This window comes from Hibiscus syriacus, unplaced genomic scaffold (assembly GCF_006381635.1).
Source record: "Hibiscus syriacus cultivar Baekdansim isolate YM2019G1 unplaced genomic scaffold, ASM638163v2 tig00112222_pilon, whole genome shotgun sequence".
NCBI classification, from domain to species: domain Eukaryota; kingdom Viridiplantae; phylum Streptophyta; class Magnoliopsida; order Malvales; family Malvaceae; genus Hibiscus; species Hibiscus syriacus.
The window spans coordinates 19,490-41,852 of record NW_024063272.1 but is presented as its reverse complement, the minus strand read 5'-3'; the positions used below and the strand labels follow the sequence as shown (position 1 = coordinate 41,852).

At 35.7% G+C, this 22,363-nt stretch overlaps 1 pseudogene; it reads left to right on the top strand.

Annotated features, from left to right (window-relative positions):
* The first annotated feature begins 8,163 nt into the window (after positions 1-8,163).
* Positions 8,164-21,825, top strand: LOC120175979 (annotated as a pseudogene).
* The last annotated feature ends 538 nt before the right edge of the window (positions 21,826-22,363 follow it).

The following is a 22,363-nucleotide window of genomic DNA, read 5'->3' as shown; positions in this document are numbered from 1 at the left end:
TACACACATCTTATACATATACTACATTTATTCACCTTTATAAGTCAGGAGTGGCATCATCGAACCTTACAATCACTAAATCAGTAATAATAACATCCTTGTGGCATGTATACACTTTTTAACTAAAAACATGCTCGGTTTAGTCCTAGAATCGACTAAACTACAGCTCTGATATCAATAAATGTAGCACCATTAACCCTATACATTCCCTTATACGAGTTAGAGATGTCACATCAACCGTATAAAACATTTACTATTTGAAAATGAGAGAGTTTTGTTTCTTTAGAAATAAGACAATTTAACATAAATAACTTAATCACATGAAATTGAAAATAACATTTATTATAAAATAATTAATTAGAGAAAATCAAAATATAATAATAAAACTTTTAATTCAAGTCGGTTTCAAGCAGTAACAAGCAGTTCTGCTCTGTTCATATAATGAATAAATTATCTAAAAACTGCCTGATTTAAAATCCAATTAATTTAATATTAAAAACATAGTTTGAAATAATAGTAATGTTTATTTATACTATGTACCATATTTAATGCTAACTATTAATAATTTGCAGACATTTCATTCTTATATACATGCCAGGCTAGAAAATTTAAAACACAATACGATGTTATCACTATTACCTGTAAATATTCCTTGGTGATTGATGTCAAGCTCCGCTCCTTACTTCACTCGCTATCATTTACCTACGCATGAAAATCATCACAGGCTAAGTATACACATAGTAAGGCAATCAATAGAAATATTCAAGGTAATGCAAAACATAAATGTAAACAATTATAATATTCAATGAATTATGATCACTTTATCTATATTCCCAATCATGCTACTAAAATGAACATGATATGAATCACATATAAATTTCTTACAATATATTTTCCATCTATTCCATAATCTAATAAGTTTATTCCCCTGTTTATCATTTATTAACCAATAAAATACAGCCCAAATATAAACTTATGAGGACCCAGGTATACGAGTCAAATATTGCACCGTAATGCTTTCACATGAGGTCGGGTCGTGCCCACCTTCTATACTAGGTATACTTAGTACAATCCCGAATATGACACATAAGGTCGTGCCCACCACATGCACTAGTTATCCTTTAGTACAATCCCGAATATGCAATTGCTGGACTCAATGACATGACATTAATACCACTGACCCTCAATGACATACTTGAGCATATAGTCTATTTTATTTAATCCATCCATGTCAAAGTATATTAATATAATTTCACATTGGGCAGTTCATACTCGAAATAACATCATAAATAATATATAAACATCATATATAATAACTAGTGATCAATTCATTTTATACTCAATTTTTGACATATTTAGAATACGCCAAATATATGATAAATGACATAAATATCATGCCAACGTAGATAAGGTAGACTTATCATAAGTCCTACCCGATGTTGTATAAAACATCTATGTGTAATATTATGCATGCATTTCACTCACTTTGACATTATAATCAAGTCAATATAAGCCTCATAAGCTCTAACTTAATCCTTTGCTTTTGATTTGGTTTGATCCCAATTTGTATCACCATTTCGTTTTATGGCAGTTTGTACTACCTTCAAAGAAATATTATTATGCATTAATCCACACACTAAATATTATTCCATTATTCCACTAGAAACTATACTCAAATACAAATCCAACCATATAATGCACTCCTATTTCAATTTGTACAATTTATAATGAATTTTCAAAGTTGACTTATAGAGATTGTCTTGAGCAGAATTGGTGCCCTATTTTCTGACCTATCCTATATTAAAATTCAAATATTTTTATACACCTCAAAATCAGAAATCGTTTGTTTTAAACAAAACTATACTGATATAAAATCCAACTATATAAATATCATCTTCTAATCATTTCTTTATAATTTATGGTGATTTTCTAAACTTACTGTTCAGAACATAACTCTAGGCAGATTTCACCTATTTGCATTTTCAGCTATTTTACTAATTATATTAGCTCACCAATTGCACATATATGCATAAACCACAATAACATAGCAATTAGGAGTCACTTTTTTACCATAGTAACTCTATCACTGGCTTGTCACAAGCCAATTTTGTTCGATAACATAAATACAAATTAATTTGCACTCACCTGGTGTCCTTAGCTTGTAAAATCCTTAGAGATTCATATTCCATCCTTAAGTTTCTCCTTATCTTAATAATGTTTGATATTGATTTCAAGTACACAATCTAAATGAGAATCACTACAAAACATATACAAATTCAAACCACATGTTAGAATCATACTAACATAGGCACATTATAAAATAAATTCTTAAAAATTTCCGATGCTCATTCGATACTAATTTCATGTCACCAAAATCTAGGTTGACCTTAACAATTAACCATTCAAATTACTTTATTATCCAAATTTATCCAAACTTCATATAACATTTTCACTTAAGTTCCCAAGTTTTCCATCTTTGTTATTTTGTCCTCAAATTTTACCAACTTTCCAAAATGGCCAAATTATACATCCTAACATCAATTTCAACACTCTAACATTAATTTCCAGCATAGTACAAAAATTATTAAACAAGTACACCTTAATCCCTTAACTTCCCATAATTATCAAATAGGTCCCCAACTTTCAAAAAATTATAAATTGGCCCAAATAATTTTCTAAAACTTGTAGAACCTTCCGAATATCATTTCTAAGCTTAGGGAATTTTTCACAAATTTTCCCAAGTAATTCCCTTAGGGTTGAAACATATAGGGTTCAATCTCCTTGATTTTCACTTGATTTAAACATCAAACCAAACTCTATTCATCATTTCAAAACCTCTACAATTAAACCCCTAACTTAATTTCATGAAATCACAAGCTTTCCCAAATCCATGGTTTAGGCCAAAACATATATACACATGTATAGGTGATTTTAACCATCAATCAAGTTTGGAAATGATTCTACAACATCAATAACCGCAAAATCCATCATCAATTCATAAAAGTCTAACATGTTCATAAACCCTAAAATTTGGGAACTTAACATTCAAGCAAGACTAGCATGCAATAATGGTACCAAATGATAGAGTTCTTCGAATAGAACAAGTTTCTATTTCACGCTTTAATCCAAAAACCAAAGGAAATTGCTCAAAAATGGAAAATAAACTTTTCTCTTACCTTGAATGAAGCTCTCATTCATGGCTGATTTTGAAGATGAATTTTTCATGAAATTTCTACATTAATTTCATGTACATTTGTTATTTATAAGATTAAATGAATTTAAAATTCATTTAATGGGAAATGACAATTTTACCATTAATGAAACTTGATAGTTACATCCATATCAATCCACATGTTACTTATCATCTTCCCCAAGTCAAACATGAGCAAATTATTATGCCCTTTACAACTTTGCCCAAGCACTTTTCCAAAAATTTCAATCTTGCCATTTTCATCCCACGATCCAAAATGAACATGGAAATAAATTCTCAAATTCAATTCTTCATATTATTTTCCATCATTTTAAATTGTGGAAATAATATTTCTAAGCTTAATTCAGTATCGTTCGCTTTTCTCAAAATTTCTATTCAATTTTTTCAAAATTTCTATTTGATTCGATTTATCAAATTTTTATTGAACTTTAAAACTTTATAACTTTTAACACAAATTTCGGATAAAAAATCAGATTCCCACCAAAACATCATTCTTGGGGTGAACTATTCATTTATAGGGCCAAAATATAAAACTTTTTAAAATTATACTTTTGGTCCCTAAACTTTTACAAATTACCTTTTTGCCCTTGAACTTTTCAAAACTTTATACTTTGGCCACTAAACTTTCAAAATTTACATTATTAACTAAAATTTTGGGGTATTACAGTGAAAGTGTCATTAGAGGTGAGTTTATGTTTCTGGAATTCATGTTAAGCGAGTAATTACCATCACCATGCAAATCTTTGATCTCTCCGTGTTATGCTTTTTCTTATTATTCTTTGATCACTTACAGTTTTTAATATAAAGAAATAAGCAGGACCAGCTTCTAACGTGAGTTAACAGCAACTACATCAATCACGTGCACATCTCGTACTATTATCATCACGTCTGCAACCGGTTAGCTTCTCGTTCTATTTTCATCATTCAAGAGAACATCAATAGAAACTTATCAACATCAAAAGGGAAATTTCACGCCATCTTAGCCAAACCATCTACCATTTTGTTACACAGGCGAGGTACAAAATGAAACGATAAATTTCAGTCAAGGAGAGCATCAGTGAGGCACCTCTCACCTATGGATCACCATTAGTCGCAACAATGTTCTCCTTGCTATCCGACTCAATAATAATCTTGAAATAGTTCATATTCCATGCAATACGCAATTCCTCATGCACATCCCAAAGCTTAACATCAAGTACCCAACATATCTCGATGGTCTTTGTGAAACTGATTATCCAATCACTTAAGTGATTGGATTTACTTATACATGTGAGATTGATTCTCGGTCTCACTAAAATCCAACCACTTTTTGGACAGAAAAATCAATTAAATTTTACAATAACTAAAAATGTTTATCAATATTAATATGTGCTATTAGAGAAGAGAACGTAATGCGATTAAGAATAAAAATAAACCCCAGGATTTAGTTTTATTTTGTATTATTGGAAAATAGGATGATTTGAAAAATATAACATTAATATATAAATGGCACGGAAATAAATTGATGATGCAAATATTTTTAATTGATAGGGATCATAAATGACGTGGTGGAAAGAGCTCATAAAATGTTTTGTGAGAAGGGACCATAAAATAATTTCTCCCTTTTTCATATGTATAAGTAAGGTTTATAATATTATTTAAATCAAATAACTTCTAATTAAAATATGTATAATGCTATTTTTAAATAAGAAAGTTTTTTAGGATAAATTATTGATGGGAGGATAAAAGAGTAAAAAATGATGTGATTTGTTTTTATAAAAAAGTCAATAAGAAGACCAAATTGAATAAAATAAGACTAAATTACAAAAATGAATAAAATCATTCTTATCAATAAAAATTGAAGTTACATGTATATTCTATAGTGATAATGAAACATTTGGTTTAAATTCGATTAAAAGTGGACTAAAATGATTGAGTGATTGAAAATATGAATTATAGAGTATAACTTAGAAAAATGAGAGTTTATAATTTTTTTAATGCCATACTTTTTTTTAGTTGAGTACAGGATAATGGGCCTCTTAGGTGCCCGTTTTATCAGCTAGAATAATCTCTTCAGCTTCCTTAGGGCAAATACGCAGAAATTTAGTTTCCTCCTATTGTTTTTTTTCATTTGCTTGGCAATGAAATCAACGGCGCGGTTGGCCTCCCTTGGTACGTTCTCAATCTCCACTACCCAGTTTCTTTTGAGCAGAATCTCAATATGTTGAAGGATTGTTAACTGTCTGTGTTCGATAGATCTATTCTTTATAAGGTTCACTGCTTCCTTGCTATCCGATTCCACAATTACTTTCATTTCTCCTCTCATCCAATGTATTTTTAATCCTTCATGTATTCCCCACAGTTCAGTTTCCAGTAATGTACATCTTCCGATTTTTCTGCCAAATCCCCATAGCCAGTTACCATTGTAATCCCTAGCGACTGCTCCACACATCGCATCACCATTGTTTTGATTTCTGGTTCCATCAGTATTAATTTTACAATAGTATTCTCTGGTTTTTTCCATTTATAATGTGTATTCCTTGTAGTTCGATTATTTCCAGAATTCAGAATTTCGGAGTTATTAATCTCCTGGGTAAGTCTATCTGCTTGTTGTATGATTGATTCTCTTTCAACCGTTTCAGAATCAAACACAAACTGATCTATTCTTTTCCAGATATACCAGATTATGGAGCTGAAGAAGGTAGGCCAATTTTTCATTCTTGATGTAGGAGACTGGGTCATTTCAAGATTCTCGATAATCCATTCCTCCATATTCTTGCTCAGGTACTGATTCATATTCCTGTTATCAATTACTTCAACCCAAATAGTTAAAGCTTTAGGGAAAAATCTCAGAGTGTGATTGATGTCTTCAATTTCGTATCCACATATAGGGCAGCTCTCATCCATCGTCATATGTCTGCGCTTCCTTTCCGAATTAGTCAGAATTTTATTCCTTTCAATAAGCCATAAGAATGTTTTCACCCTGGGAATGTTTCTGTGTTTAGCAATGCTACTCCATAGTTTTCCTTCCATAATACTGCTAATATTCGCAATCCATTTGTATGCAGATTTCACCGAGAACACCCTTTTTTCCGAGAGGATCCAGCCCGGGGAATCAGTAATTTACTCTTCCACTGGGGTGGTGTAGCTTTCAGCATATTGATGACTTGAACTGGAAGTAGCTTTGTTAGTCTGTTCCAGTCCCATGTATCGTTCTGGTTAATCCATTCCTTAACTTTTGATCTGTCATTTTGTATTTCCCTTGGTTGATTGCATAGTTTGCATAGGTGTTCTTTACTGTCTAACCATTTGTCATGCCAGAATTCCACTTGTTTTCCATTGCCAAGGTTCCAGCATAAATTTTGTTTAAACATAGGCCATATGGAGCAGATATGATTCCATAGTTGTGATCCACCCTTTTTAAGCTCTTCAGGTATGATTTCCTTCATTTTGTATTTGTTCCTCATCACCTGCACCCACAGAAGATCAATTATGTTAATGAGTTTATACGCAATTTTAAAAATAAATGCCTCATTTTGACTTCTTACTCTCTTAAGTCCTTGACCCCCTCCTTTCATAGGTATGCAGAGTGTATCTCAGTTCACGAGATGTAATCCTTTATGCTCATTCGTATTTCCCCAAAAAAATTTCTGGTAAGTCTTTTCAGTTCATTACACACTCCTTTGGGGATTAAATTGATTACATATTGTATACAGGAATTGAAGAAAGAATTGATTTGGTGAACATAATTCTTCCTGCCAGGGATAGTGCTTTAGCTTTCCATCCTGTGAGCTTGTCCTTAACTCTTTGAATGATACTGTTGTAAGTGTGCTTATTGATCCAATTGTGTAACATAGGAACTCCCAGGTATATTCCAAGGTTATCCACCTCCTTGATGTTAAGCTTATTGGTATATAATTTCTGGTTTGTGCATCAACATTGTTGGAGTAATAAATGTTGGATTTTTGCAGATTAACTTTCTGTCCTGAGCTGCAATAGAATCTGTTGAGAGTATTTTGAATAACTTCAATTTGGGAAATATCAGCTTCCGCAAAAAGAATAAGATCATATGCAAAGAAAAGGTGAAAAATGTTAGGACCATTTTTAGACAATTTAATAAGTTTCCAGCCTCCTTGTTCCACGGCTAACTTAATCTCTTGTGCTAATCTTTCCATGCAGATCACAAAGAGGTATGGTGACAAAGGGTCTCCTTGTCTAATCCCCCTAGAAGGCTTGAATGGTTCGGTAAGCTCTCCATTCCAGTTAATCTGAATAGTCATTGAACTTATTCAATTCATAATAACAAGTATAATCTTACTAGGCAGCCCCATCTTCTCCTTAGTGTTCTTTATAAAGTTCAAATCCAGTATGTCATATGCTTTCTCTAGATCTATTTTTATGGTAACCCATCATTTTCTTCATTTCTTCTCTTCATTAAACGAATGACTTCATGAGCAAGAATAATTATCCGTAATCACCCTGCCCGGAACGAAGCTCGTTTTACCGTTAGAGATGACTTTATAAAAATTGAATGGAATTTTGTTAATCTTAAATGGAAATAATATTCCTACCATTTTATTTAAAAAATACTATTATCCATAATGAGAAGTTATTGATCAAAGAAAATAATAAGAAAGCAAATGTAAGAATACAATTTTTTTAAAAATCTGATACTATTTTTTTCCAACAAAATGCATAATAAAAAGTTTATTTTCGTGGCATAATATTATTTGTTTATTGAGAATATCTTTACAAAATAATTATTTTTCTATAACAGAAAAAAACGGGAAAAAGAAATGAGAGGCGGAGAGACCGATCTGAAATTGTTACCCACAATTAGTGGGGGAGATGAAGCCATCTCCCAATCTAACGTCAGCTCACTCTGTCTGTTTGTCTAGACGAGATGATCAATAATAGTTGGTGGCTGTTACCTCTCTCTTTGCTTTCTCTCTACATTATCAAACAACGAGGGGTCCCTTCGACAACCTCAATCAACAATGGCCTCCACTTCCCTATCTCAAGCCCTCATTTCTCACTCCATCTCTTCCCACGGATCGGTTCAATCCTCCGACCACCGCCGCTCTCTCTCCACTCTCTCTTTTCCCACCTTCTCCAGCCTCAAAAATCTACCATCCCACGCGCTTCCCCTTCCCGTCGACGCCTTCCCTCGAGCTCCACCCAGAAACGCCAAGTCCAAGCTGCAGCCGTCGAGACAGTCGGTACCGCCGCCGAGACTTCCTTGGTTGAGAAATCGATCAACACTATCAGGTTCTTGGCTATTGATGCTGTGGAGAAGGCGAATTCTGGGCACCCTGGGTTGCCTATGGGTTGCGCTCCGATGGGTCACATTTTGTACGATGAAGTCATGAGATATAACCCCAAGAACCCTTACTGGTTCAACCGTGACCGTTTCGTGTTGTCCGCTGGTCACGGTTGCATGTTGCAGTATGCGCTGCTTCACCTCGCGGGTTACGACAGTGTCGGGGTAAGCTTCTTTCAAATTCTATTTTGAGAGCTCTGAATTTTGGATTATATATATATAAGACAAAATCTTACAATGATTGGATTATACTTTAGGAAGAAGATTTGAAAAATTTCCGTCAGTGGGGAAGCAGAAACCCCTGGACATCCCGAGAACTTTGAAACACCTGGAGTTGAAGTCACAACTGGTTAGTTAGACTACTTTGCTTAAGTGGTTGTAATTGTTTTTATCCTCGAAAAATGAATTTATGCAATTTGAATTACTAAAATTTGAATTATTAAAATTTAAATTCTGGAAAATAAATTACATTTTTAAAAAATGAATTACATATTTCTGAAAAACATCTTAAAAACGTTTTATGATGTTATTTAAATATTTTTTCCACTAGTTGAAGAGTTTTTTAAAAATTATTTATTATAAATATTAAATATAATAAATAATATATTATTTATCATAAAACTTAATATTATTATTTTAAAATATTAAAATAATTTATTTATTATTAAATATTATTTTTATAATTTTATTAATAAAAATATTAATATTGGTATATTTTAGTGAAATAAAATATTATAAATTGTATTAATTATTTATTAAAGTAATAATGTTATATATTATATTTTAAAAATATTAATTAGTATATTTTAAATATCTTTACTAAATATTATTTAAATATATAAATAATATAAGAGAAAATCGCCTCAGTGACCAAAAAAAAGTTATAATATACGATTTTAACCAACTTTTTTTGGATTTGCCAAAATGACCAACAAAATCGCAACGCGAAATAAAAATCGCAACGCGATCCCCAGAATCGCAAATCAGTTTCCAGAATCGCAAATCAGTTTCCAAAATCGCAACGCGATTCTTGAAAATCGCGATGCGATAGTACAAATTCGCATTGCGATTTTCCAAAATCGCAACGCGAATATGAAAATCGCAACGCGAACACATAAATCGCAACGCGTATCCGTAAATCGCAACGTGTATCCGTAAATCGCAACGCGTATGGGTAAATCGCAATGCGTATCCGTATATCGCAACGCGTATCCGTAAATCGCAACGATAATACATAAAATCGCAACGCGTATCCGTAAATCGCAACGCGATATTTAAAGCGCCATTATAATCGCTACGCGTATTTTATTTTCAAATTACAAAAAGAATATTAAGACAAAATCCCGTAATCGCAACTCATAACCTAAAACCTAAAATCACAACTCAGTCCCATCTCCATCTCTCACTCTCTACGGCGAAGAAATCCGTCCCCATCTCCGAAGATTTCCGTCCCCATCTCCGGCGAAATCCCTCACAACCATTCACGGTCAGAAATCCCTCACAATATTCAGAAATGGAAAATCAACCTCCGAGGGTTAGTTTTTTAATTATTTTTATTTTGAAATGTTTGCATTATTGTAGGTTTTTCATATTGAAACTGATGATAAGTTTACTGGTCATTTCAATAATAGATTAACCATTTCACTTAGATTTCATTTCGCGTTACGATTCTCTCGTTGCGATTTTCATTTCGCGTTGCTATTCTCTCGTTGCGATTTTCAAGTTAGTATTTGTCTTTGTCTTTGTTCTGTCTTTTGGTTGAAGTAATGCAATCCATTCAAGTTTCAATTTGCAGAAGAGTCGCAACGAGATAAATGAAAATCGCAACGAGAGAATGACTGTCGCAACGAGAGAATCGCAACGCGAAATGGAAATCGCAACGAGAGAATCGCAACGCGAAACCAAAATCGCATTGCGATTTTCATTTCGCGTTGCGATTCTCTCGTTGCGATTTTCATTTCGCGTTGCGATTCTCTCGTTGCGATTGTCATCTCGCGTTGCGATTCTCTCGTTGCGATTTTCATTTCAACCAAAAGACAAAACAGTGTTGCAAATTTTAGTTTAAAGAATAAACTACTACTTTTTATGTTTATTGTTTTTGGTATATCTTCACAGTGTAGTTTTTGGTATATCTAACTTGGTATGTTTATTGTTTTTGTAGAAATTTTTTCGGCTCAATTGACCTTGAGAAATAAAGTCAGCCTGGCCACTACAATTGCAAAGAAGCTTTCACCTGCTCAAAGACAATTGTTTGAGGAAACCTGCTTCGGGCCATGGCTGAGAGTACAGCATCCGGGTGGAGATGCTAATTTGACCCATTTGTGGCTTCAGACCATGACATCAATCTACCCGACAGTATACAACGTGGTGAGGAAGAGATATGGTTTCATTTTCCACCAGCGATACTTGCTTTGGGCGGAAGGAGTTCTGCTTAATCACTGGTCTACGATTCGGACACGATGATGTAGGCCGGTACACTCGTCATATCGCCCGCCCATCATGGTTATCCCGGGTTTTTCCGGATGAGTCAATGGAGAAGCCGAACCTACATGTCGACGACCTGAAGAAATTATTTAATAAGAAAGCTGGTTTCACTCGGATGGAAGACGTCGATGTTGTCCGAGTATGCCTTCTACTACTTGTGTATGCCGGCTTTTTAGGCAGAGAGGCCAGACAACCTATTCATCGGGAGCTAATAATATTGGTAGAGGACCTGAATGCATGGAATCTGTTTCCGTGGGGTTCGTATATATGGAAAGCTACCTGGACTAAGTTGTCGTCTGCCTTTGATGACCGCAAAAGTTTGCGGGGCGATGGGTCCAAATACACTTTGTCAGGCTTTGTTTGGGCCTTTAAGGTAAGAATTTCTATATAATGTTTCTAAAATTATAATTAATTATTTAACAATTACTAATTTGTTATTATATTGTTTGTAGATTTGGATATTCGAGGCTTTCCCCAGCATGCGTACATATGCAATAAAAACGTCAAATGATATTCCCAGGGCTATTTCCTGGAAGAGGAAAACTCTGTTGGATTGGGAAGACTTAATACCATATGCCACAATAAATAATGTAAGTTAACACAAATACTTTCATATAATATATAAACAAGTTATTAATAGTAGACGTTTAACTTTGTTTGAGTTTTTATATTTTAGGAGGCCAACATTCCATTACAAAGACTGACACCCACGGAGGAAGAGCTTGCCACTGATTGGTGGCAAGCTAGTCAGAATTTTTTTGATGGCACGGATGATGAGCAGCATCCACTTCCTCCAATTCGAGAGCCATCACCTCACCTAGAGCCATCACCCGATCGACCCGACTATACATCTCTAGAACGAGAGCATCACCTATCCCGTCACATCATCGAGCCTCTTCTCCACCATCACCTCATGATAGGCGACCGGCAAAGATGCCACGACTCCTATCTCCCTGTTCTCCACCTCCACCTCAACGGGATGAGTCAAGGGAGTTACGTGATGAGGTCAATGCCTTGCGTGAGGAGATCGGTACTCTACGCGATAACGATGGTGCATGGCGTGTGGAGGTGTCAACTTTACGTGGTGAGGTTGCCGCTCTACGTGAGATGATAGTATCGTTGCAGAATGAGGTTCATACTCTACGCAACGAGGTAAGTTTAAGATTTTCCATATTTAACTTAATGATAAATTTACTCGTAATTTCACTTAGATTAGCCATTTCACTTAGATTGCTTAGTAAATTTGTTCGGTTGCTGCCAATTCTGCTAAACTGTGTATTCTTTAACACTGTGAAATAGTATTTGTCTTTGTTTTGTCTTTTGGTTGAAAGTAAATTTGTTCGGTTGCTGCCAATTCTGCTAAACTGTGTATTCTTTAACACTGTGAAATATATTTGTCTTTGTTTTGTCTTTTGGTTGAAAGTAAATTTGTTCGGTTGCTGCCAATTCTGCTAAACTGTGTATTCTTTAACACTGTGAAATAGTATTTGTCTTTGTTTTGTCTTTTGGTTGAAAGTAAATTTGTTCGGTTGCTGCCAATTCTGCTAAACTGTGTATTCTTTAACACTGTGAAATAGTATTTGTCTTTGTTTTGTCTTTTGGTTGAAAGTAAATTTATCCATTCAAGTTTCAATTTGCAGAAGAAGAAATAGTTTACTTTCGCAACACGAAACTTAAAATCGCAACGCGAAACCAAAATCGCAACGCGAAATGAAAATCGCAACGACAGAATCGCAACGCGAAACCAAAATCGCAACGACAAGATCGCAACGCGAAACCAAAATCGCATTGCGATTTTCATTTCGCGTTGCGATTCTTTCGTTGCGATTTTCATTTCGCATTGCGATTCTGTCGTTGCGATTTTCATTTCGCGTTGCGATTTTGGTTTCGCGTTGCGATTTTAAGTTTCGTGTTGCGAAAGTAAACTATTTCTTCTTCTGCAAATTGAAACTTGAATGGATTGCATTACTTCAACCAATAGACAAATCAAAGACAATACTAACTTCAGGTATTAGTTTGAAACATATTTTCTTTGTTATCTGATGCATTTTGTGAACTATGATAGAATAATGACTTGGGTGAATACAATGCAAGTTTGAAACATATTTGTCTTTGTTTTCACTGTTTAAATATCATGTCTGTTTATTTACTGATTTTTGTATTTAATTATTTAGCGGCCCGATAGAGTGGATGCTTTACGTCGGGTTATGCTTGCACGACGGAGTTCACGCATCAGACAGCGTGCACGTGCTATTAAGTCTCCGTACACCCCAATAGTGCGAAGACACCGCAAGAAGAAGCCCGACTCGCCTGTCATCCCTCAAGAGTCCACTCCTATCGTTGAAGAGGCCCCCCATATCATTCCTCGAGAGTCCCCTCCCACCGTTCAAGAGGCAACTGTCATCGTTGAAGAGGTCCCTCCCACCATTCCAGAGCCCGATTCACATGGGGTAATATATCGAAGTATTGAGAAACCCCCACCGGTTCCGGACATGATGGATGAGAGTTGACTCTCGTATGAGTTACCGGCCAGTACCATACCGGTATCTGAAGAGGAGAGGGAACAACTACCGGACACAATTTTGGATAACACCCTTTGGGCTAAGACCGCAGTTGATTTTTATCTACATGAGCGGAGCAAGGGGTGTTTCACTGACATATGCAAGCTCACCGATGATATCTTTTGTTGCTTGAACGGCCTTGGTGGGGCGTATTATTAGGGGTCGAAGACAATGGCTATTTCGATGGGGGGGTAAGTCTTATATTTTTCTTATATTTCAATTTGATTAATTTTTTTTTAAATTTATGTAAGTCACTAATATATGTCTTTTTTTGTAAAACAGCATATCGATGCGTGGGTGACACGTCTTCTAATAATAAGAAAACTTAAGAAAAATAAAAATATACGATATACAATAATGCCGACGTCTTTTCACGCCGTTCACTTGAAGAATGCACGAGATGAATCATTTGATTTGGGCAATGGACAAGCTAAACTTTATCCTGCATGGTGGGAGGTCGATAAGGTTAGTATTTATTTTAGATTGAGTTTAAAGGTTTTATGAAATAAGTGCGCAAATGAATGAATTATTACTTATGATTGCAGGTGTTTATCCCTGTTTTGGAACGTAAACATTGGATTCTCGTCGAGCTTCAGCTCCCATCCCTTAAGACAATAGTGTATGACAGCATGATAAATTACATATCATTGGCTGATTTAAGAGATGTTATTAAGGGATGGAGCTCTCATTTGGCTAAATTCTTGGATGCGATCAATTATTGGACTCGTTCTGGAAACAAGAAGCCAAAGAAGCTCAATATTACAGTTATTAGAGACGAGACCGCGCCACAACAAACGAGCGGAGCCAGAGGAGATTGTGGTCCTCTCGTATGCTTGGCGTTGGAGCGTTTGACGACGGGAAGCATCAAGTATCTACCTCCCACCGATAGAGATAAAGATGCAGTAGGCTTGTGGTTTCGGCATTATATGGCTAAATCGATATATACGAGACGCTGCCTACCTGCATCCGCGTTATAAAAATGTCCATAAACAATTGGTAAGTTTATATACTTATAAATGAAAATGTTTGGTTAAGTAATTAGAATTCAATAATTTGCGTAGAAAGTGTTGTTTGAACAAATGTTTGGTTTCTGCAGGTTAATCTCAGAAGTGAACTGCGTGAAAATGATGTCGAGCTGCAAAAGTTGATTCAATAGTTTAATTGATTGTTTTTTGATTGTTTAATTGATTTGTAAAAGTTGATTCAATTTTTGATTGTTTAATTGATTTGTAAAAGATGATTTGTAAAAGTTGATTTGTGTAATTGATGCGAACATAATTCTTATTTGTGCTTGTTTAATTGATTGAAATGTAATGGTTTATTTTGTTGATTTCAATCTGCATTATGTTGAAGGCAAAAATGACTATCGCAATGCGAAATGAAAATCGCAATGCGAAATGAAAATCGCAACGAGAGAATCGCAATGCGAAATGAAAATCGCAATGCGGAAATGAAAATCGCAATGCGTTTATAATTTCGCATTGCGATTATCTCGTTGCGATTTTCATTTCGCATTGCGATTTTCATTTCGCATTGCGATTCTTTCGTTGCGATTTTCATTTCGCATTGCGATTTTCATTTCGCATTGCGATTTTCATTTCGTATTGCGATTTTAATTTCGCATTGCGATTATGTCGGTTCGATTTTCATTTCGCATTGCGATTTTCATTTCGCATTGCGATTCTCTCGTTGCGATTTTCATTTCGCATTGCGATTTTCATTTCGCATTGCGATTCTCTCGTTGCGATTTTCATTTCCGCATTGCGATTTTCATGTTGGGATTTTCATTTCGCGTTGCGATTGTATTTTCCGTGTTGCGATAGTCAAATGCATGCCTAATAGTGATAACAACTGAATAACAAGAGTTGGTTAAGTCAAAATGGTTGGCCTGAGTCATTAATTCAACTGAAAATGTTAAAAGTTCACACATAAAATCCACATAATACAACGTTTGCATATGAGCTTTTGATGGCAACGTTTACATAATACACATAAAATGTTAAATGTTAAAACGTTTACATAATACAACTGAATAACAACGTTTACATAATACAAAGTTCACACCATATGAGCTTTGGATTTTGATGAGGATCCATATTTTGGTAGAGGAAAAGATGATTTTGATGGCACTGGTGATCCACATGTCAACCTTGTATGACCACTTTCCTTGCACCGACTACATGTCGATCTCTTCTTCTCTTCACCCTTAGACGGTATACGATCGTGACTTTTTGGTCGGCCAGGTAGCCTTCTGTCCATGGCTGGTGGCAAAACTGTTTGTAAGTCATCTGGTATGTCCCACTCAGAAGGATGTGGAATAGGGTAGACAATCTCGGCATAAGTCTGTCGATAAACTTCTGTAGTGTAGCAATCCATAGCGTATGCGCTTGAATCATCTTGGTTTAAATGAAGAGCAACTTTATAACATGGTCACACGGATAACCAGATGTTTGCCATTTCATACAACTACACGTCTTTGCATTTAGATCGACTAGCCCATTTAAGTTATTATCCAGTACTTGAAACAAAGTGTTTGAACATGGTTCAACTCTCCATGACGTTGACTTCACAACACGTTTCGTTATCTTTTTTTCAGTCCATGGTGTAACACGATGTTCCAATGTTCCTGTAAATTTAAATAAACAATACTTAGTAAAATATAAATATGATAAGTTACGAATTCAAAGAAATAATACCTGCATGGTTTCTTTTCTTGTAGTACCACTGTTGAATAGAGGCTCGAAAAAACTCCATTAACATAGTAATGGGTAATTTCCGGGAATGACGACTTAGAGCGTTGATTGATTCTGCACTATTAGACGTCATGAAACCATATCTTGCTCCAAGTTGATGTACTCTTGACCATCTTTCAAACCCGACATCTTCTAGTGTTTGAGCACACTGAGGCAAAACACGTCTTAAACAATTTATATGCTTATTGAAATCCACTTCCCGATAAGCTTTTACAGCCTTCCAGTATGTCCATTTGTGCTTTTTTATACCAGCAGACCTTGATTTTAGATTTCTATACAAATGAACACCACAAAGTCCATGAAAAGCTGGGAAACACCTTCTAACAGCGTTGTCAATTGAGTTTGCCCTATCGGATATGATTGTCAGATTGCTAATAAGACCTATGCAATCCCTAAGATGCCCCATAAACCATGTCCATGAATCAGAGGTTTCAGATTTGCCAACCCCGTAAGCTATTGGCAATATCCCATTGTTAGCATCCATGGCTACTGCTAATAAGTTTACTCCAAGGTATCGACCTTTCAAATGTGCTCCGTCAACTATAATAATTGGGCGCATGCAAGTAATAAACGAACGAATCTACAAATAATATACACAAGAAATATAATCATTTAAATGTGAAATGCATGTAACTAACAAAAATGAGTCAACAAAATTATATTGATTTACTAACCGTAGCACCAATGGCGATAAACAGCAACTCAAAGCGTCCATCTCTATCTGTTTTGATATGAGTTACCGACCCAGGATTTTTCAGCTTTAAATTGTGACAATAAGCCGGCAGTTGGGCAAACGATGCTTCTGGCGACCCCCTCAACAATTCCAAGGCATAACATTTGGCTCTCCAAGCTTGAGAATATGATATACTAATCTTGAACCGAGCATTCATGTCAGTCATAATTTCATGTCCCCGATATACCCTGCCATTCAAAAACATTAACTCAGCCAGAAAACCACCCAACACCTTTTTGTTTGCCTGTCTATGGTGAGGAAAAACTTGGGTTCTTGAACATGTATGTTTATCAATAAAAGTCCTAACTTGAAACATTTTGCAATCTTTTATTCTCTTTGCAATCATACGCCACGTACAGTTTTTGTCAATCATACACCTTGTTTCGAAACGATCTTTGCTTGATTTGTTAACTTTTAGTTGATAGCCATCTTCCACACATTCATATATAAAGCTATCTTCAAGTCTTCCTTTGTATCAAAACAATCATCTTTCTTGATACGAATAACTTTTGTGTAACAATCAACTGCTTTCTTTATCAACTCTTCTTCCGGTATCTGAAGTAATTCTGGCATATTCCAGTTATACGCCCGTGGCATTTTCTTTCTTCGGGGACTTTTTCTTCTTCTTTTTCTTCTTCAGGATTATATGAATTACAGAATGGATGTTCAACATGTTCATTCACAGTCGTAACTTCCTCCTCATTATCATCAACATTACATTCTTCGGCAACGGCTGTTTCATCATCAAAATTCGGGTATTGACCAATATCAATATCATTACACGCATGGTCTGTTTCTTCTTCTGAAACATCATCAAAATCCGTGTATTGACCAATATCAAAGTCCGGATATTGACCAAGACCAAATTTCGAATACTGACTAGTACTCACAATTTTTTCTGTTGGCTCATCATCGTCTAACTGGTCAATACGAAAACCGGAATTTGGTGCTGAAAGTTGATTGGGATTTGGATTAGAGAAAGGTTGTGGGTTTTGAGAAAAACTTAGTTGATTACTACCCGCTACTGACCCAACAATACTACTTCTAGGTTCAACAACATACAATGTAACATCATCTTGTGAAACACTAATGTAAGCAATGAATCGTTCAACATCTTCATTGTCGGTTAACAAATAAACTTTACCATTTCTCTGATAAGATAGCCTAAATCCACTTAGGGGCTCTAAATTCAATTTATTTGAAACACGTAGCATTAGAGTTTCATAAGTTAACTTTTGTAAAGACAATTTTAGTTGAAGATTTATGGGTAAAGGCATATATTGTAAAACACCATTAATGTTCCCATGACCCTCCAAAACACAAATCTATCCAAACATGATCAACATTAGATGATTTCATGGTTGTAACTAAACAAACGAGATGCGAAACTAAGACCTGTTGCCGGATGGGGAAGGATGTCGTTGGATATAGGAACGGATGTCGCCGGAGAGAGTGATAGATGGAGATGGAATGAGTTGCGATTTAGGGATTTAGTTTATGATTTCAGTGTTATATACCCAAAATTTCAGTGTTGTGATTTACAGATTCTCGTTGCGATTTACGGATTATCGTTGCGATTTACAGATTCTCGTTGCGATTTACGGATTATCGTTGCGATTTACGGATACGCGTTGCGATTTACGGATTATCGTTGCGATTTACGGATACGCGTTGCGATTTACGGATACGCATTGCGATTTACCCATACGCGTTGCGATTTACGGATACACGTTGCGATTTACGGATACGCGTTGCGATTTATGTGTTCGCGTTGCGATTTTCATATTCGCGTTGCGATTATGGAAAATCGCAATGCGAATTTGTACTATCGCATCGCGATTTTCAAGAATCGCGTTGCGATTCTGGAAACTGATTTGCGATTCTGGGGATCGCGTTGCGATTTTTATTTCGCGTTGCGATTTTGTTGGTCATTTTGGTAAATCCAAAAAAAGTTGGTTAAAATCGTATATTATAACTTTTTTTTGGTCACTGAGGCGATTTTCTCATAATATAATTCATTATTAAATATATAAAAAAATTATTATATATTATTAAAATAAAAATATAATATCTTATATTATATTATTATAATATAATTGATTATTTTATATAATATTAAAAATATAATATTATATTATTTTAAATATTAATAAATATATTTTAAATATTTTAATAAATAATATTTTGATGAAAATGATATTAAAATATTTTATTAATATTAAATTATAAAATAAAATTATTTTGAGTATTTTTTCTTTAAAGTGAAAAGTTCGGAAAATGACTTACGTAAGTCATTTTATATAAAACACAAAGGAAATTCTGTTACTAGGAAAATGAATTACATTCCGGAAAATGAATTACGTGAAACAAACACGGGAAAACATTTTCCGAAAAACGAATTACGTGAAACAAACACGGGAAAACATTTTCCGGAAAACGAATTGCATAAAACAAACACGGGATTTCGGGGAAAACCAATTCCGTAATTGGTTTTACGGCAAACAAACATACCCAAAAATTTCATTCCAAATATGAAGCAATTAAGAAAATACTTAAACGTGTCCTTTTTTACCAGGACCTCTTGGTCAAGGTATTGCAAATGCTGTTGGATTGGCTCTCGGTGAGAAACACTTGGCCGCTAGGTTCAACAAGCCAGACAATGAGATTGTTGATCACTACACGTATGGTTACTTGGCTAGGTCCCTTCAATTGTTTGCATGAATAATCTCGTAGTGATATATTGGCGTTTGTTTTCTTAGATATTGTATCTTGGGAGATGGTTGTCAAATGGAGGGTATTTCAAATGAAGCTTGTTCACTTGCTGGACACTGGGGGCTTGGGAAGCTTATAGCTTTCTATGATGACAACCACATTTCAATTGATGGTGACACTGAAATTGCCTTTACCGAGAATGTTGATACCCGTTTCGAGGGGCTAGGGTGGCATGTTATTTGGGTCAAGAATGGAAACACTGGCTATGATGAAATTCGAGCTGCAATCAAGGAAGCAAAGGCTGTCAACGACAAACCCACTCTGATCAAGGTCAGATCCTTCCCCTACATCCTTTTTGGAAGTAATTATGCTTCTATTATCATTGATTTGAATCTTATCTGGTGAAAGTTCAAAGTTCCATAATTCTTACGTAAATATTTCTCCACTAAAGCTTTTGTTAAATGAGCCTACATCATATTGAAATGACTTGGCTGAAAATTGAAAAATCTTGCATCTCTCTTACATATTTGCGCCCTCAACTTTGTTATCTTTCTGTAGTACAAGATGTCACTTTTTAATTCCTTGTTCCTTTCAGATGACAACCACCATTGGTTATGGGTCTCCGAACAAGGCAAACTCGTACAGCGTACATGGAAGTGCATGGGTGCCAAGGAAGTTGATGCTACTAGGAAAAACCTTGGATGGCCATATGAGCCTTTCCATGTACCTGAAGATGTTAAAGGGTAAGGAGATCAGTTGAGGTTTCTATACATGCATCTGATTATGTGTTCAAAACTTTCTTTCCATTTTATGCAGGCACTGGAGCCATCATGTCCCTCAGGGTGCTGCTCTTGAAGCTGAATGGAATGCCAAGTTTGCTGAATATGAGCAGAAATACAAAGAGGAAGCTGCAGAACTTAAGTCAATCATCACTGGTGAACTATCAGCTGGCTGGGAGAAGACACTTCCAGTGAGTACTATTTACTGTCCATGCTAAAATGTATCTGACGCCTAATTCTTAGATATAGGATTAGTACTGTCTGATTACATTGGAATGAGAAACTATATTTTGTGTCCTTTTGTGTTTACAATTTTTAGACATACACTCCGGATAGCCCAGCTGATGCTACCAGAAATCTCTCTCAACAAAATCTCAATGCCCTTGTAAAAGTACTCCCTGGTCTTCTTGGTGGAAGTGCTGACCTTGCTTCTTCAAACATGACCCTGCTAAAAATGTATGGTGATTTCCAAAAGGACACTCCCGAGGAGCGCAATGTTAGGTTTGGTGTTAGGGAACATGGAATGGGAGCCATCTGCAATGGCATTGCCCTTCACAGCCCAGGCTTCGTTCCTTACTGTGCTACGTTCTTTGTCTTCACTGACTACATGAGAGCTGCCATTAGGATTTCTGCCTTGTGTGAAGCAGGAGTTATCTACGTTATGACCCATGATTCCATTGGTCTTGGAGAAGATGGACCCACCCACCAGCCGATTGAGCACTTGGCAAGCTTCCGTGCGATGCCTAACCTTTTGATGCTTCGTCCAGCTGATGGAAATGAAACAGCCGGTGCATACATGGTTGCTGTTCTGAACAGGAAGCGACCCTCTATTCTTGCCCTCTCCAGGCAAAAACTTCCCAACCTTCCTGGAACTTCTATCGAGGGAGTTGAAAAGGTGGCTACATCGTTTCAGACAATTCTTCTGGCAACAACCCGAATGTAATTCTGATTGGAACTGGTTCCGAGTTGGAGATTGCTGCCAAAGCTGCCGATGAACTAAAGAAGGAAGGCAAGACTGTGAGGGTTGTCTCCTTCGTTTCGTGGGAGCTCTTTGAGGAGCAATCAGATGCCTACAAGGAAAGCGTTTTGCCATCATTTGTTACAGCTAGGGTGAGTATCGAGGCTGCATCAACATTTGGGTGGCAGAAGATTGTAGGATCCAAGGGGAAGGCGATCGGAATTGACCGGTTCGGGGCAAGTGCACCGGCAGGAAAAATATACAAGGAATTCGGTTTAACTCCAGAGGCCGTTGTTGCAGCAGCAAAAGAACTTTTCTAAGCAACTCCCTGGGGAATGTCGTGGTTTTGGGTTGGAGATTAAAACTGATGAGTGGCCATTCCAATAGTGATCTCGTTTGTCTTTAATAAGAATCAGAATCCATTTATTTTCTGTCGCTTGTGGTTCATCAAAAAGCAAAACGTAGAGCGAAAGGTAGGGGTAGAGTTTCTGTATGGTTATGAATTTGTAACTTCCTCTTGGACTTTGGAAGAGTTTTGCAATACTTGTTGCATTTAAGTTAGCTTGCCCTTTTTTTTTTATTTTGTGTTATAAAACAGAGTTGTCTACTATTGTATTCTAGTTTATAATCAAGAACCCCAATCATTATTTTGACCAAATATGCTTGGCCTAAGATGCAAGACCAGTATGTAATTTGATTCTCCATGAATGTTTCTCTATCCTTTGTTTCGAATAGCGGTTGAAACTGGTAATTGGTGGATATAATATATCCAGCCAAGAGAAGCATAGCTTTCATTTCATTAAACCGAATGGGATTGAGAAATGGCTTCTAGCCATTCAAAAAAAAAGTCTACAAGAAGCAAAAAACTAATGG